The sequence below is a fragment of the Mixophyes fleayi genome, chromosome 4 (assembly GCF_038048845.1).
Source record: "Mixophyes fleayi isolate aMixFle1 chromosome 4, aMixFle1.hap1, whole genome shotgun sequence".
Taxonomy (NCBI): Eukaryota; Metazoa; Chordata; class Amphibia; order Anura; family Limnodynastidae; genus Mixophyes; species Mixophyes fleayi.
In genome coordinates, this window is record NC_134405.1 from 154,003,832 (window position 1) to 154,020,600 (window position 16,769).

Consider the following 16,769-nt stretch of genomic DNA (forward strand, 5'->3'; position numbering starts at 1 on the left):
TATCAGGGAATCAAATACTGGGAGCTTTAAAACCTGATTTTGGAGACTGCAAGCAGGGGCAAATCAAGACTACCACTGGAATAATGGAGTGCAACAGCTAGCAAAGCTATCACAAGACATCGGGTGATGTCTGGGTGCAAGGGAGAACAAACAGAGACTAATAATGAAGAGATGAATGGCTGAGAAGTAGATTGATAGTCCCGAGGGAGAGAGAGTGTCAGCTCATGTGACTATTTATGTAAGCCACTGCTTTTAAGTCTAATTCAAAAAGAACAGAGAACAAGCTGATATAAAATTATGTTTTTATTTCATTGAGAGATGGTATACATTACTTTAATAAATGTTGTGTGTACTACATCTGTGTCTGCTTGCTCATCAACTCACTTGTTACTAAACTTGAATGGGCACGGACACCTGGTCACTTTAAACCAATGGTACTCACTAGAAATCTTTCAAGAGCATCAAATAGGTAATAAGAAGATACATGGGCTGCAATCCAATTCCATTACAAGTGCACTTATATATACTATATTTGTATTATAAACACACAAATACAAACAATGCCCTCTTCATACTTCTCCCTTTGCCCCTATATCACTCTCATCGCTGCCCTCTTATCTCTTTGCCCCCCAATTCTCTCTGTCACCCTCATTTCTCACTCATTGGCTCTCATATCTTTCTCTTTGCCACCCTCATATCACCCTCTTTGCCACCCTCATATTGCTCTCATTGCCTACTTACACACTTTCCTTTAATTTAGATAGATAGGCATTCTGCTGCCACGCTGCTGCGCGCACCTATGTTACTCAGACAGGAAGTGAACATACTTCCTCTCTGAGTATGGGATTGTGGGGTGTTCTGCCTGACGTCTTCTCAGGGCACTAAGAAAGCACTCCAAGGAGACTGTGCATTCAGATTGGCTTTATACAAGTGTAGCACTGGTGACCCGCGCAGGCCACACAGGTGCTTTAGATACCTCCCCTGCAGGTAGAGTGCTGCATCTCCCAACATGCAGTGCGGAGGAATTCTGAGAGGGACTGAGAGGGATAGGTAGCAGTGTAAAGAGGAGAAGGAGCATGGAGGAGAGGAAACAGTACTGAACAAAGGTTACTGTAGTGATGAGAGAGACCAGTCCTGTATAGACAGAGGAAGATGCCATAACTGAAGACATCATAAGCTGGGCTGCTGTTAGAGATCTGAACAGAGGAGCAAAGAGAGAAAGAGAGAGTATAAGTACCAATGTTTCTTATCTTGTTCAAGTGATTGGACTGAGGCATTTGTGTTAGCTAGATAGGGTTGTGGTGGAAAGCCCTAAAGAAAATTAACTTGCACCCTTTTGCAGGACTAATATATTATTACGAGGATGAGGATAGGGATAGCTAGCTAGGTTGATTGGATTGAATCAAATCAAGAGAAAGCAGCAAAAATGTTCTGTTATACATGTACTATTTACAGAGAGGACATAATTTATTTGGCAAGGAGCCTTTTATATGGATTGGGACATTGTCTAGCACTTCAGGCTGCAAACTGCTTTATATTAAACCTGAAAGAAGAAGGGGCCTATATTTCAACTACCTTATGATAAAGCTGCATATATATATATATATATATATATATTGTGGCAAGAGCCGCACTAATGCTGAAACACACATGAACAACTTCTTCCTTTTCGTGCAGTTTTAATGTCAGGATGGTAAATGTTTTGACATCATACAGATTTCACACTGATTCTGGAGACCCTAAACGCTAGCTCTCTAAAGACCAGCTCTCTAAAGACCAGCCAGCTTCCCCAGCGTTGGTCTCCTTGAACAATGAAACAAGCAAGGTTTTATACATGACACTTCTCCCACAGCCTTAGCTTGATGAGCAGGTGACACACCCACCTTCCCTTTAAGAGGAAACTCCCATCAATGGTTCTGTTTGCCCTGACACAGACACACCCTGTCTGTTTGTTGTAAGGAAGGACATTTCAAACTATGTAAGTTAAGCAAACTATTGTTTGTCACACATAAGTCTTCACCTGGTTAATCTTCAATCTAGGTGCATTATTGCACAAATGTTTTACTCTGCTTGCCAGCTAAATGCCTCCCTTTGTTACGAGAGAGTGAGAGAGATAGAGATATGCTTCTTCAGCACTATATTGATATTTTAAGTGCTCATAAATGTTTAAAATGTTCAGACACATCTCTGTATATAGATTTGTATCAATATTTTAGCGTAGCAAGTATTATATAAGTGATAATAGAGGTACCTCTACTTTATAAAACGTCATTTAGATTTGATTTAGGTGTTATGATATTGTCAGGCGCCGTCCCTGTGCTGTGTCCGTCACACAGGGACGGACGCCTGCTTCCTCCGATGAGCGCCTGGTTGCTAGGCAACCAGGCGCTCATCGGGCAGCAGCGCGTCCCGTTGCCTAGCAACGGGATGCTTCCCTCTGACCCCGGCGGTGGTGTTCTACGTCACCACCGCCAATAGGTCCCGGCAGTGAAGCTCTCCTGGCAGCAAATTACCAGGCTGCCTGTCACTGAGCGGGGGCTGCGGGGGCTCTTGGGAGACTACTTCAGTTCCATGCAGATGGATGCTTTCTACACCCAAGGGGGTATAAAAGCAGCATGGCACAGTGTGAAGGGAGGCAAAAGCAGCATGGCACAGTGTGATGAAAATGGGCATTACTGTGGCTTAATATGAACTGGGGGCACTACTGTATGGCATAATATAACTCATTACTATTATATCTTGATATTAGCAGCATAAAATAAGAAATAGTTTATACACACACACACACACACCTGGGTTTGACTAGATAAATTATTTATATCAATATCAAGAGGCAGTTATCATTATGCAGCTTTTATAATATTTGTTGTTCATTACTTTGCTATTGTCTGTGTGATGTCTCAATAATTTGTACCCTTTTATTGCCTATATTTACATGTAATTCCTAGTGTGATTCAATGTATGTGTTGCCATGTAACTTCCATTGTTGGCACTTTATATTTTTTTTAGTTTTTTGTCAGGTATTGTTTAATATTTTTTCATTACTATTTTAAAACTATTTCTTATAACAATCTAGTTTTGTGTACCTCTTTTATTGTTCTTATTTGAGTATTAAATGCATGAAATATTAAACTACCTTTCGCTATATCTTTTTGTATACTTAAACGGTCAGTAGGGCAGAGAACCGGCTGTTTGTTTATTTGAATCCCACCATTGGAATGTACTATATATTAACTGATATCGAGAGTGGTAATGTGTGGGGGTTTAGTGGTGTATGTAGATGTTTTAGTGTAGAGAATTGGACACTCAGTGTAATTTTCATGGTTATTAATGTAGAGAGCAGGGGACATAGCATAAAGTATAGAGTGTACTGTTTTGTAAAAGTGTTTGGGAAACAAAACAATGTTATGTTTTAGCTGTTCTTGCATTGATTCCATTACTTGACTTCTACCTTGCACTGAGCTCATTCTCAGATCGCTTTGTTGAACATATGGCAAGCGCGCATTGCACTTACTATATCACCATCAAACCCTTGGAATAGCTCTCCCCTTCACTGATGTCTTTGTAGGCTATCTTGCACAGATCCCATTGCCAACTCCATTTGCACTGATCTCATTGCCAGCCCCCACTGTTCTGATCCCATTGCCAACCCTCCCTGCACTGTTATTAATTCAAACCAGCCCCCAAACACTGATCTCATTGTTAAAGATTTTATTGAGGTATAGTACACAATTGTTACAAAATAAGTGTTTTGTTGAAAATGCTTGAAGCATCCTACCTTTGTGGTAAACACACCTGGAAAAACAGTTATTATAAGGATCATTGATAACAATTTTGAATGCATTTTTTGAAACGTACAATACACATCCTTATATATAAAGAGAGATTTGACTGTCAGTTTGCATTTCATGATGTCAGGGAAGGACGCAACACTGTGATGAGGTGCTCATAAGCTGCTCTGGCAGACTGATCAAACACAATTGTGCCAACATGTTTGATAATAGTTAAACTTATTAAACAAAGTTAGATATGTTAAGGAAATATTGAAAAGATGTGTTAGTAGTCCACACATCAACTAAACCAGGACAGGTCAGCCATTCCAAAATATGAAGCCTGATCATGATGCTCTGTGGTTAGCAGTGCCGGATTAAGGGAATGGAGGCCCCTGGGCTAAGGGGGCCTCAATTCCCCTGTGAGGGCCCCCCCCTGTGATCCAAGCTAGCCGCCCCAGCCCCCCCCCCCCACCCCCCCCCCCCCCCCCCCCGGTCGGCACTTACCTCCTTCTCCGGTGCGCTGTACGCTCTTTACTGAGATCTCGTGAGAGTGAGACTCATGAGATCTCCTCAGTAAGGAGACTACAGCTCGCCGGGTAAGGACCGCAGTGAAAGTGCTCAGCAGCACTGATCGCACCGGGGGCGCCCCTGCCCCCGGCCGATCAATACTGCTGCTGAGCACTTTCAAGGGCCCCCTGGATGCCATAGGTCCCTGGGCTGTAGCCCAGTTAGCCCTATGGTTAATCCGGCCCTGGTGGTTAGAGGTTAATAAGCAGATATAAAATACCTAAATTTGGCTCTGCCATGTCTTATGTGGAAGTGTTTATGTATGCCCTGTGGTTTGTCCTGTTAATTGCATTCATACATTTATTATTCTGCTAATCTGTACTCATGTACCTGTTATTGTCACTGTCATATCTTATGCTGTATTATTTCTGTATGCCATGTGATTTGTTAATTGCATTTATTATTCTGCTTATCTACACACTTTGTTATGCTTACTGTTCTAACGTATGTCTATGTAAGGCGCTACGGAATATATAGCACTATATAAAAAAACGATGATGATGACAAATATAGGTACATAGGCAATAGGATTTTTTCTTCTTTTATACTGCTATGAGGAATTTAAAACAAAAGGAGATTGACAGTCAGATGAGACCTCATAAGAATAGTGATTACACATAACCAATGCATGTACTCCACGACTGGTGTGCTGACTGCCTGGTACTGCAATCTAACTACGTTCACTGTTCCTGCAGTATATAAGTAAACTGGTACTGCAATCTAACTACGTTCACTGTTCCTGCAGTCTAAAAAAATTGGTACTGCAATCTAACTACGTTCACTGTTCCTGCAGTCTAAAAAAATTGGTATTGCAATCTAACTATGTTCACTGTTCCTGCAGTCTAAAAAATTGGTACTGCAATCTAACTACGTTCACTGTTCCTGCAGTCTATAAAAATTGGTACTGCAATCTAACTACGTTCACTGTTCCTGCAGTCTAAAAAAATTGGTACTGCAATCTAACTATGTTCACTGTTCCTGCAGTCTAAAAAAATTGGTACTGCAATCTAGCTATGTTCACTGTTCCTGCAGTCTAAAAAAATTGGTACTGCAATCTAACTACGTTCAATGTTCCTGCAGTCTATAAAAATTGGTACTGCAATCTAACTACGTTCACTGTTCCTGCAATCTAAAAAAATTGGTACTGCTGTATAACTCCAGTCCAGTGGTACTGTCCTGTGCCGCATATAATTTTTTAAGCCTTTGCCGGGTGTGTGTGGTTTAGGGGTACGCTCTCTTGTGCTGCATATAATGGAGTACAAAAATTTGGAGGATAAAGTAGGGAAAGATCAAGAACCACTTCCTCCTAATGCTGAAGCTGCTGCCACTAGTCATGACATAGACGATGAAATGCCATCAACGTAGTCTGCCAAGGCCGATGCCCAATCTCCTAGTAGAGGGCATGTAAAATCCAAAAAGCCAAAGTTCACTAAAATTACCAAAAAAAGAAAATTAAAATCATCTGAGGAGAAACGTAAACTTGCCAATATGCCATTTACGACACGGAGTGGCAAGGAACGGCTTAGGCCCTGGCCCGTGTTCATGACTATTGGTTCAGCTTCACCCAAGGATCTAAGCCCTCCTCCCCCCCCCCTCTAAAAAATTTAAGAGAGTTAAGCTGTCATCAACAACACAGCAAACAACTCTGCCTTCTAAAGAGATGGCATCACAAATCCCCAAGGCGAGTCCAAGGGTGTTGGTGGTTGCAAAGCCTGACCTTCCCATCACTGTACGGGAAGAGGTGGCTCCTTCCACCATTTGCAGCACGCCCTCTGCATATGCTGGAAGGATCACCCACAGTGCAGTTACAGATTTGGCTAATGAAGGTGTCAATGTTGTACACTGGGAGGAGGATATTGATGTAGCTGGCGCTGAGGAGGAATTTGACGAGGAGGATGCTGATGTGGTTATCTTAAATGAGGCACCAGGGGGAAAAACAGTTGTTGTCCATGGGATGAAAAAGCACATCGTCTTGCCTGGCCAGAAGACCAAGAAATCCACCTCTTCGGTCTGGAATTATTTCTATCCCAATCCGGACAACAAATGTATTGCCATATGTACCTTATGTAAAGCTGCAATAAGCAGGGGTAAGGATCTTGGCCACCTAGGGACATCCTCCATTATACGTCACCTGAAGAACCTTCATAATTCAGTGTTTAGTTCAGGAACTGTGGCTAGGACCGTCAGCAGTCCAGGGACACCTAAATCCATTGGTCCTGTTGTATCCACACCAGCAACACCCTCCTCGTCAATTTCCTCCTCGATCTCGATTGGAGATAGTCCTGCAGGCCATGTCACCGGCATGACTGAGTCATCTTCAATCCGGGATTCTTCCGGAGGATCCTGCAGCGCTACGCCTACTATTGCTGCTGCTGCTGTTGCTGCTGGTAGTCGGTCATCTTCCCAGAGGGGAAGTCGTAAGACTGCTACGTCTTTCACTAAACAATTGACCATACAACAGTCGTTTGCCATGAGCACGAAGTACGACAGTAGTCATTCTATGGCAAAGCGGATAACTGCGTCCTTAACAGCTATGTTGGTGTTAGACGTGCGTCCGGTGTCCGCTATCAGTGGAGTGAGATTTAGACGATTGATGGAGGTATTGTGTCCCCGGTACCAAATCCCGTTGAGATTCCACTTCACTAGGCAGGCGATACCCGGGATGTACAGAGAAGTACGAAAAAGTGTCCTCAGTGCTCTGAAAAATGCGGTTGTACCCACTGTCCACTTAACCACTGACATGTGGACAAGTGGTTCAGGGCAAACTAAGGACTATATGACTGTGACAGCCAACTGGGTAGATGCATCGCCTTCCGCAGCAACAGCAGCAGCAGCATCAGTAGCAGCATCTCCAAAACGCCTGCTCGTTCCAAGGCAGGCAACGTTGTGTATCACCGGTTTTAGTAAGAGGCACAATGCTGACAACTTCTTAGATAAACTGAGGGAAATAATCTCGCAGTGGCTTACCCCACTTACACTCTCCTGGGGATTTGTGGTGTCGGACAACGCCAGTAACATTGTGCGGGCATTACATATGGGCAATTTCCAGCACGTGCCATGTTTTGCCCACACAATAAATTTGGTGGTGCAGCATTACCTGAAAAGTGACAGGGGTGTGCAGGATATGCTTGCGGTGGCCCGCAAAAGTGCTGGACACTTTCGGCATTCTGCCACTGCCTACCGCAGACTTGAGCAACATCAGAAAAGCCTGAACCTGCCCTGCAATCACCTCAAACAAAAGGTTGTGACGCGCTGGAACTCCACCCTCTATATGCTGCAGAGGATGGAGGAGCAGCAAAAGGCCATTCAAGCCTACACAGCCACCTACGACATAGGCAAAGGAGTGGGGATGCGCCTGAGTCAAGCGCAGTGGAGACTGATTTCCATGTTGTGCAAGGTTCTCCAGCCGTTTGAACTTGCCACACGAGAAGTCAGTTCCGACACTGCCAGCTTGAGTCAGGTGATTCCCCTGATCAGGCTGTTGCAGAAGCAGCTGGAGAAAGTGAGGGAGGCGCTGGTAAACCATTGTAATTCCACAAAGCATGTAGCTCTTGTGGATGAAGCCCTTCATACGCTTTGCTAGGATCCGAGGGTGGTCACTCTTTTAAAGTCCAAGGAATACATTCTGGCCACCGTGCTCGATCCTCGGTTTAAAGCGTATGTTGTGTCTCTGTTTCCGGCGGACACAAGTCTACAGCGGTGCAAAGACCTGCTGGTCAGGAGATTGTCATCTGAAGCGGACCGTGACATGCCAACAGCTCCTCCTTCATTTTCTTCCACACCTGTGGCTGCGAGGAAACAGCTGAGATTTCATGAACGACCCGCTGGCGGGGATGCAGGGAACATCTGGTCCAGACTGAAGGACCTGCCAACCATTGCAGACATGTCTACTGTCGCTGCATTGGATGCTGTCACCATTGAAAAAATGGTGGAGGATTACTTTGCTGACACCATCCAAGTAGACATGTCAGACAGTCCTTACTTTTACTGGCAGGGAAAAAAAGCAGTTTGGAAGCCCCTGTACAAACTGGCTCTATTTTACCTGAGTTGTCCCTACTCCAGTGTGTACTCCGAAAGAGTTTTTAGTGCAGCGGGGAACCTGGTCAGTGAGCGGTGAAGGAGGTTGCTTCCGCAAAATGTTGAGAAGATGATGTTCATAAAAATGAATTATAAATTCTACAATCAAGACCAGCAATGGCCTCCAGAGACTACAGAGGGACCGGTGATTGTGGAGTCCAGCGGGGACGAATTGATAATGTGTGAGGATGAGGAAGTACACACTGAAGGGGGCGAGGAATCAGAGGATGAGGATAAGGACGACATCTTGCCTCACTAGAGCCAGTTTACTTTGTACAGGGAGAGATGAAAATCTTTTTTTCAGTGGGGGCCCAAACAAACCAATCATTTCAGCCACAGTTTTGTAGGCCCTGTCGCTGAAATGATTGGTTTGTTAAAGTGCGCATGTCCTATTTCACCAACATAAGGGTGGGCGGGAGGGCCCAAGGACAATTCCATCTTGCACCTCTTTTTTTGGCATTATGTGCTCTTTGGGGCCTAGTTTTTCAAACTGCCACCCTGTCTGCCACTGCAGTGCCACTCCTAGATGGGCCACGTGTTTGTGCCGCCCACTTGTGTCGCTTAGCTTAGTCATCCAGCTACCTCGGTGCAACCTTTTGGCCTAAAAACAATATTGTGAGGTGTGAGGTGTTCAGAATAGACTGGAAATGAGTGGAAATGAATGTTATTGAGGTTAATAATAGCGTAGGAGTGAAAAAAAATCCAAAAATCTGGATTTTAGCACTTTTTATGCTTTTTTAAAAAATAATTAGAACCGAAAATCAGAACCAAAACCTTGAGTGGGGTGTTTTGGCAAAACCCATTTGAACCCAAAACCTCAAGGTAATCAGAACCCAAAACCCAAAACACGAAACGTGGCCGGTGCACACCCCTAGTATATGTTGAGTGTGACAGGATGGACCACCTATGCTACCCTGTCTGCTGTTGCTGGGAACCGGCTGGGCTTACTTTGCCACCGTCCCCTTTCTTTATTCCGAATGTGCCCTCTAACCGCAGTAGGAGGGGCTTAAGCTGCTGTCACCACTGGATTCCTTAACGGCATCCAGAACCGCGTTCCTTCTGGGTAACTGTTGCTGCTAGTGTACCCCCTTGCTGGTGTACCTGGGCTGGCACCCCTGACCTTTTCCTATGGATCAGGGTTGCCGTGGATAGATCCCTCCTGGCCTATCACACTGGCCAGAGCTTCTGGGTAGCGGGCACAGCGGTGGTACCAGAAAGCTGGGTCCAAACCTCAGAGCAGCCGGAAATGGATTAGATGTTGGGTCTAATCTGTAGGTCACAGTAATTTCAGCATGGTAGAAGTTGTCAAGCAGGTCTTGAAGAAAGTATTGTTTAGGAGAAAAACAAAAGGAGGAATGGTATTGCAAATCATCTAAATAAGTATTTTGTTCAACATTTACATTAGGAGGAGAAGGATTGGCAGTAATAGTGGCATGGAGACACTGATGAAACAAAGAAATGTACAATATCTCAAATCCAGGAATTTACATTGTCCCAAGCAGCATGGATTTATTAGTTTAGATCATTTTCCAAGTGAAAGTATTAATCTTAGACATAAGAGTATCCTAATTCCTAAATGAGTTGACTAGATGTGCCATGTGGATCTTATTTGCCATCAAAGCCTATGTTTCTATGTTACTTCACTTTTTCCTCTTGAAACCTATTCATATTTATTAATTTCAATAAGTTGGTACTTTATCTTTAGGATACCAATTCCGCAAACTGTCTTAACTAGATCATGGGGTTTTGCACATTTGCTATAATCTTCAAGTTGATTAAAAAAAGTAGTATAAATGGGACAAATATAAGGCACTAGGGTAACTGACCATGGTGCTGAACACTACAACAGTTTATAGATTTGCAATTCTATAAGATCATCCTTATGCAACTATCAATATAAATACATGGATAACATAACCATTATTAGGATTTTTCAAAAAGTTCATTCTAGGGGACATCTGTTACAATAATTTTAAATTAGCTTTTTGTATCCTTTCACTAAACAACGCTACCATGTATGAATCTGCAATTCTAGTGTTACACCAAAACTGTATTTAAAATATTATATTCATGTTATATATTAGTTTATATCCATACAATCCCTAAACATTCACTAACAAAGAGACAGGTTAATTGTGATTTGAGATGGTCACTGACCCCCGTGTTTTGGTTTTGGATTCGGTTTTGGATCTGGATTACCGTCGTGTTTTGGTTCTGGTTTTGGTTTTGCAAAACCGCCATTGCGTGTTTTGGTTTTGGTTTTGGTTTTGTTTTGCTATTTTGTTGGAAAATCAATGTTTTTAGGCCTAAAATAACCCAATTTAGTGCTCCAACTGTTTCAGAGATATGTAATCTAATTGTTGAGGTAATAAATCATCCAAAAAACAGTTTAATTCTTCGGTGGTAGGCCTTCATTTATTCTACACACAAAACAGATTGTCTTCCTCTCCATCTATGCATATTGGCAATGCAGCCATCGTCTTTGGATGTATATTACACCCTACACTTATAGTTAAATATGTAAAGAAATGGAAAAAGGCAGTTTGCATTCTGTCTCTATAGGCCCCCCTCCCCTTGTTTAAAAAAACAAAAAATTCAGCCGTTATAGACTGTACAATATTAATTGAAATGGACAAAGCCAGTTTTCTGTCTCTCTAGGCTCCCCTCCACTTGTATAAAATACAAAAAAATTCAGCCGTTATAGACTGTACAATATTAATTGACATGGAGAAAGCCAGTTTGGTTTCTGTCTCTCTAGGCCCCCCTCCACTTGTATAAAATACCAAAAAATTCAGCCGTTATAGATTGTACAATATTAATTGAAATGGAGAAAGCCAGTTTTCTGTCTCTCTAGGCTCCCCTCCACTTGTATAAAATACAAAAAAATTCAGCCGTTATAGACTGTACAATATTAATTGACATGGAGAAAGCCAGTTTGGTTTCTGTCTCTCTAGGCCCCCCTCCACTTGTATAAAATACCAAAAAATTCAGCCGTTATAGACTGTACAATATTAAGAGAAATGGACAAAGACAGTTTGGGGTCACTCTGTCTATGACACCCTACCCTTAAGGAGAAATTGCCCAAACAGCAGCCTTTCAAGACGGTACGGGATATGGAAATGCCACAAGTCCCTTTCCTCTTTGGGGGTAGATTGCACCCTACACTTACATAGAAAGTTTTAAAAAGATGTTATTGTCATCATCTTCAGCTTCATCCTCACCCTCATCAGTGTGTAAGTCATCATCACAGACTATCAATTCATCGCCGCTTAAATCCGCCATTAGAGAACAGTCAGTGCTTGGATGTCTTGGATGGTGAAGGCCTTCCTCGTGGAAGATGTAGTTCATTTTTATAAACATCATTTTCTCTACATTTTTGGGAAGTAACCTTCTACGGCGATCACTGACTAAGTTCCCTGCTGTGCTGAACACTCGTTCAGAGTACACACTGGAGGGTGGGCAGCTTAGGTATTACAAAGCAAGTTTGTACATGGGTTTCCAAATGGCCTGCTTTTCTTCCCAGTAAGGAAAGGGACTGTCTGACATTTCCATATCAACTACCTCTTGAAAGTAATCCTCCACCATCCTTTGCATGTTTATACTCGTATTGGATGGAGTTATGGGCAAAGTGACACATTTTTTTGAAAAATCCTTTAAACCAGCCCAGATGTTAAATTGTTCTGGTCTGCCCCCTGCGTCTTCCCTGCTTCTTTTTGGGAAATTAAATTTTTTACGAGCAGCAGCAGCTTGAGAAAGTGAAGGAGGACACGTTGTCAAGCCGAGGCCCAGTTCAGCGGCCAACTTGCTGAGCAATAGCTCCTTGCAAAAGTTCACATCTCGCTCATTTACAAGTAAAGACTCAATGTAGGTTTTAAACCTTGGATCAAGCACAGTGGCCAAAACGTACTGATCCGAGTTCAAGATCTTAATAATTCGAGGATCATTGTGAAACGACTTAAGTACTTGATCGACAAGGCCCACATACTTTGCTGAATTGCTTGCTTTCAGCTCCTCCTTCATTTTCTCAAGCTGCTTTTCCAATAGTCTAATTAAAGGAATGACTTGGCTCAAACTAGCAGAGTCTGCACTCACCTCACACGTCACAACTTCAAATGGTTTCAGCACCTTGCACAGCACTGAAAGGATTCCCCACTGTGCAAGAGTAAAATACATCCCCCCTCCTTTCCCAATGTCATGGCTTGGGCAATATGCTTGGATGGCTTTGCGCTGTTCCTCCATCCTCTGAAGCATGTACAGGGTGGAATTTCACCTAGTTACCACCTCTTGCTTAAGTTGGTGGCAGGGCAAGTTAAACTGCTCTTGGAGCTGCTGTAATCTCCTACATGCTGTGGCTGAATGCCTGAAATGGCCTGAAATTTTACGGGCCACCGAAAGCATCTCACGGTAATTTCGTAAGAAGCTCTGCACCACCAAGTTGATGGTGTGAGCAAAACAGGGAATATGTTGGAAATCACCCAGCTGTAATGCTCATACTATATTGTTGGCGTTATCAGAAATGACATACCCTGGGGAGAGTCCGAGTGGTATAAGCCATGCATCAATCACATCTTTCAGTTTGCGTAACAAATTGTCAGCCGTATGCCTGTTAGTGAAGCCGGTAATACAAAGAGTGGCCTGCCTGTGACAAATGTTACGTAGTGGTGTACATGCTGCTGCTGTTCCTGCTGGTGAAGGTGAATGACCAACCCAGTGGGCTGTCACAGTCAAATAGTCTTTGGTTTGGCCACTTCCACTTGTCCACATATCTGTGGTTAAGTGGACAGTGGGCAGAATGGCATTTTTCAGCGCAATCTCTACATTTTTACTCACTTTTTGGTATATTTGTGGAATTGTTTTACGGGAGGAATGGTGTTGCAAAACCTCAATTAACTGTGAAAAACCAGCTGCGTTTATTATGGAGATTGGATGCAGATCTAACACTAACATTGCAGCCATGGCGTCTGTGATTCGCTTGGCGACTGGGTGACTGCTGTCATATTTGCTTCCCCTCGCAAATGATTGTTTCACAGTTAATTGCTGAAATGTAGGACTGCTCATTTTCTTGACCTGCCTATGGGATGACGATTCACCCCCAGCAGCAGCAACAGCAGCAGCAGTGGGACTAACGCTTTCTTCAGAGGAATCAATAATAGTGCAGGAGTCATCCAGCCTTAAGTGGGATGCCGGGCTAACTCCGAGCGCTACTGATGAGGATGGTGTGGTGGGTGTATTTTGTAGCCGTCGGGATGTCGGTGAGCGGAGGGTCTTAGCTGATGATGGAGTGCTTGTATTTTTTTGGGAAGAACTTTCAGCTTTTCCCAACACTTTGCCATGAACTCTCGTTAAATGGCGTAACATAGACGAGGTTCCAAGATGGTTAAGGTCCCTCCCTCGACTGACTGTGGCTTGACATACACTACAAATGGCTATACAATTGTTGTCTGGATTTGGGTAGAAATAATTCCACACATAAGAAGTGGATTTTTTGCCCAGGCATGACAATGGCCTTTTTCTTGTTACGTGCCAGAACTGCTGCCACTGGTGCAGGACTTACACAAACAACCTCATCCTCATCAACATCCTCATTAGCGCCCTCGTCGCCTACACAAATCTCCCCCTCATCCTCTTCTAATTCCAAAGTGGCATCCTCAATTTGGGTATCACCGGCTACACTCGGGCTATTAAGGCACACATCAGCAGAATGCTCACGATTAGACATCCCACTGTTGAATGGACTCTCCACAGGGATTGGTGTCATTTGTGAATCAGAGCAAACATTCTTCTCTAATGCCTTACTGTTATCTTGCAGCTTGGCTTTGACGCGTAACAGTAGTTGTGCACCAATTGTAGGCTCGGTAACTTTTTGTGATCTGCCACTAATAGCCAAAGGTGAAGGCCTCATTCTCTCTTTGCCCCTGCATGTGTAGAATGGCATGTTGGCAAAAAAAAAATTATCGGCATTTAACTTTTGCTCAGTAACACTTCTTTTTCTCTTCAACACAGTAAAAAAAAAATTTGATTTTGTTTTTTGCACCGATTTCGAAACACTGTGTAGTTTGACATCGCCTTGGCCAGATGACGTACTGGGAACACTAACATCAGGACTGGTGACAGAACCTGGTTGCTCACTCTGATTATATGTGGACTGCTTTGAATCCATTCTGAGCGCAAAGCACTTGTAGTGGTAAAAATTATTAGGTAAGATACTGCTGACAGATAGTAATTTTGACAGCCAGAAATATTTATGCACAATTATGGGGGACACCCCAAAAGCACTGGGGAGTGCTAAAAATTACTTGGTAGATACTGCTGACAGATAGTATTTTTGACAGCCAGAAATATTTATGCACTGGGGAGTGCTAAAAATTACTTGGTAGATACTGCTGACAGATATGACTTTTGACAGCCAGAAATATTTATGCACAATTATGGGGGACTCCCCAAAAGCACTGGGGATTGCTAAAAATTACTTGGTAGATACTGCTGACAAATATGACTTTTGACAGCCAGAAATATTTATGCACAATTAGTGGGGACACCCCAAAAGCACTGGGGAGTGCCAAATATTAAAAAAAATAAAATAAACCTCTATCCTCCTCTCTTCTCTAGCGATTTTTGTTAGAGCAATTGCAAGAAGAATATTGGATTGTCTGTCCCTGCTCTAATCAGCCTGTGACTACACCCTGCTCTCTCCCTCTGTCAAATGGCGATGTATTGCTGTTGAGGCGTGTATTTATAATCTTGAAGTATCGCGAGAACCGAGCCCCGAGATCCGACAACGTCACGATGACGTTCGGCCTCGATTTGGATTCGGAGCGGGCGGGAGAGTACCGAGCTACTCAGCTTGGTACTCGGATAGGCAAAGTTTGGGTGGGTTCGGTTCTCGGGGAACCGGACCCGTCCATCTCTAATTGTGATGCTTGTTAAAGGCAAAACAAAGAAAAAGGTATAACTGATTTTGCTTTGATTAACTTTTAGTACAAAATCTCTTTATTTTATTTTTTATTTATTTATTTATTTTACAATTTTTAAACAGCATAACTACAACAAATACATCAAAACATACAAACAATATACTGTGGTCTTAAGGCAAATACAATACTCAAACAGAGTTGTTAATTAGAACCGAAACACAACAAAGCATCAACAACCATCTCATATAACTAATGAATTCTGGGGGGGGGGGGGAAGCAATAGATCACTTTAAATTATGCAGCATGTATTGAATGGTTGTTAGTGCAGCTGTAACAGCTGCCCAATCAGTTGCTCTGACAACTATTTAAGACAGACTATGTCTTCATTTATAAAGTTCATTGGAAGTACACCCATAATGGTTCTGCACTAGTGCTCCTGTAGAGTCCACCTAGCACACTTTCAAGGTGCACGTCTATTCTCCAGTCTGGGCACACATCTCAGACAACTGGAAGTAAATCTAAGTGTGCGGGAAGCTGGAAAAATCTCACTGGGCAAAAGTGTAAACATCACATCAACCTTCTACTTCTTTAGTACCACTCTTTCATTGAAATAAACTTTTTGTTTTTTTCTCAAATACTGCGAGGTTTTGCTTCATTTATAATCCTGAAAGAGTGTGGACATTGGGACTGTATTTATTACATTTGACAAATTATTTGTGTGTATGAAGATTTTATTAGTTTGCTTTTTTGAGCCTAGAAATACAATTCTCTACCTAAGTGCTACATTAGATGCATATAATGAATGAAGATACGTTTAAAGCCTATGATACGATTTTAGTTCATCATCCAGTAGAGACGTCAGTCATCATCTTCACAGTTTGATATGATTTTTCTAAAAAAACAAACAAACAAAATAAATAAAACAAACAAACAAACAAAAGAGTGGATTCCACCCCTCTCATCACCCCAAGACAGACCAACCAGACCCAGTGCTCCTGACTTGGAAGCAGGAAAATCAGAAGAACAAACAGTGTGGGGTCCAGTCTAGGCAATACCTATTAGTGCTGGTTGATCTTTTTGGTAGTTGGGGGGAGGGGGGGTTTAGCTGAGAAATAAATATTTAATTCTTTAATTTTTGCACAATTGTAAATGTATGGGAATCCAAGACACATGGTTAAGTAACAATATTAAAATTAATTAATATAGAATACTGATTAAACATTTCTCAGGGCGACTATTTGTACCCGCATGTGGAGAAAAATAAACATACATACTAAGTGTTAGGTTATCAGCAGAAATTACGAGTAACTAAAAATGACAGTCTTTATTTTGTAACACAATTGTTCAGCAACAAACAGTTTATGCAGAGTATTAGATGCGGAATATCAGATGCAGATTTATCAGATTCAGAATCATATGCTCTGCTATCATCAGGCAG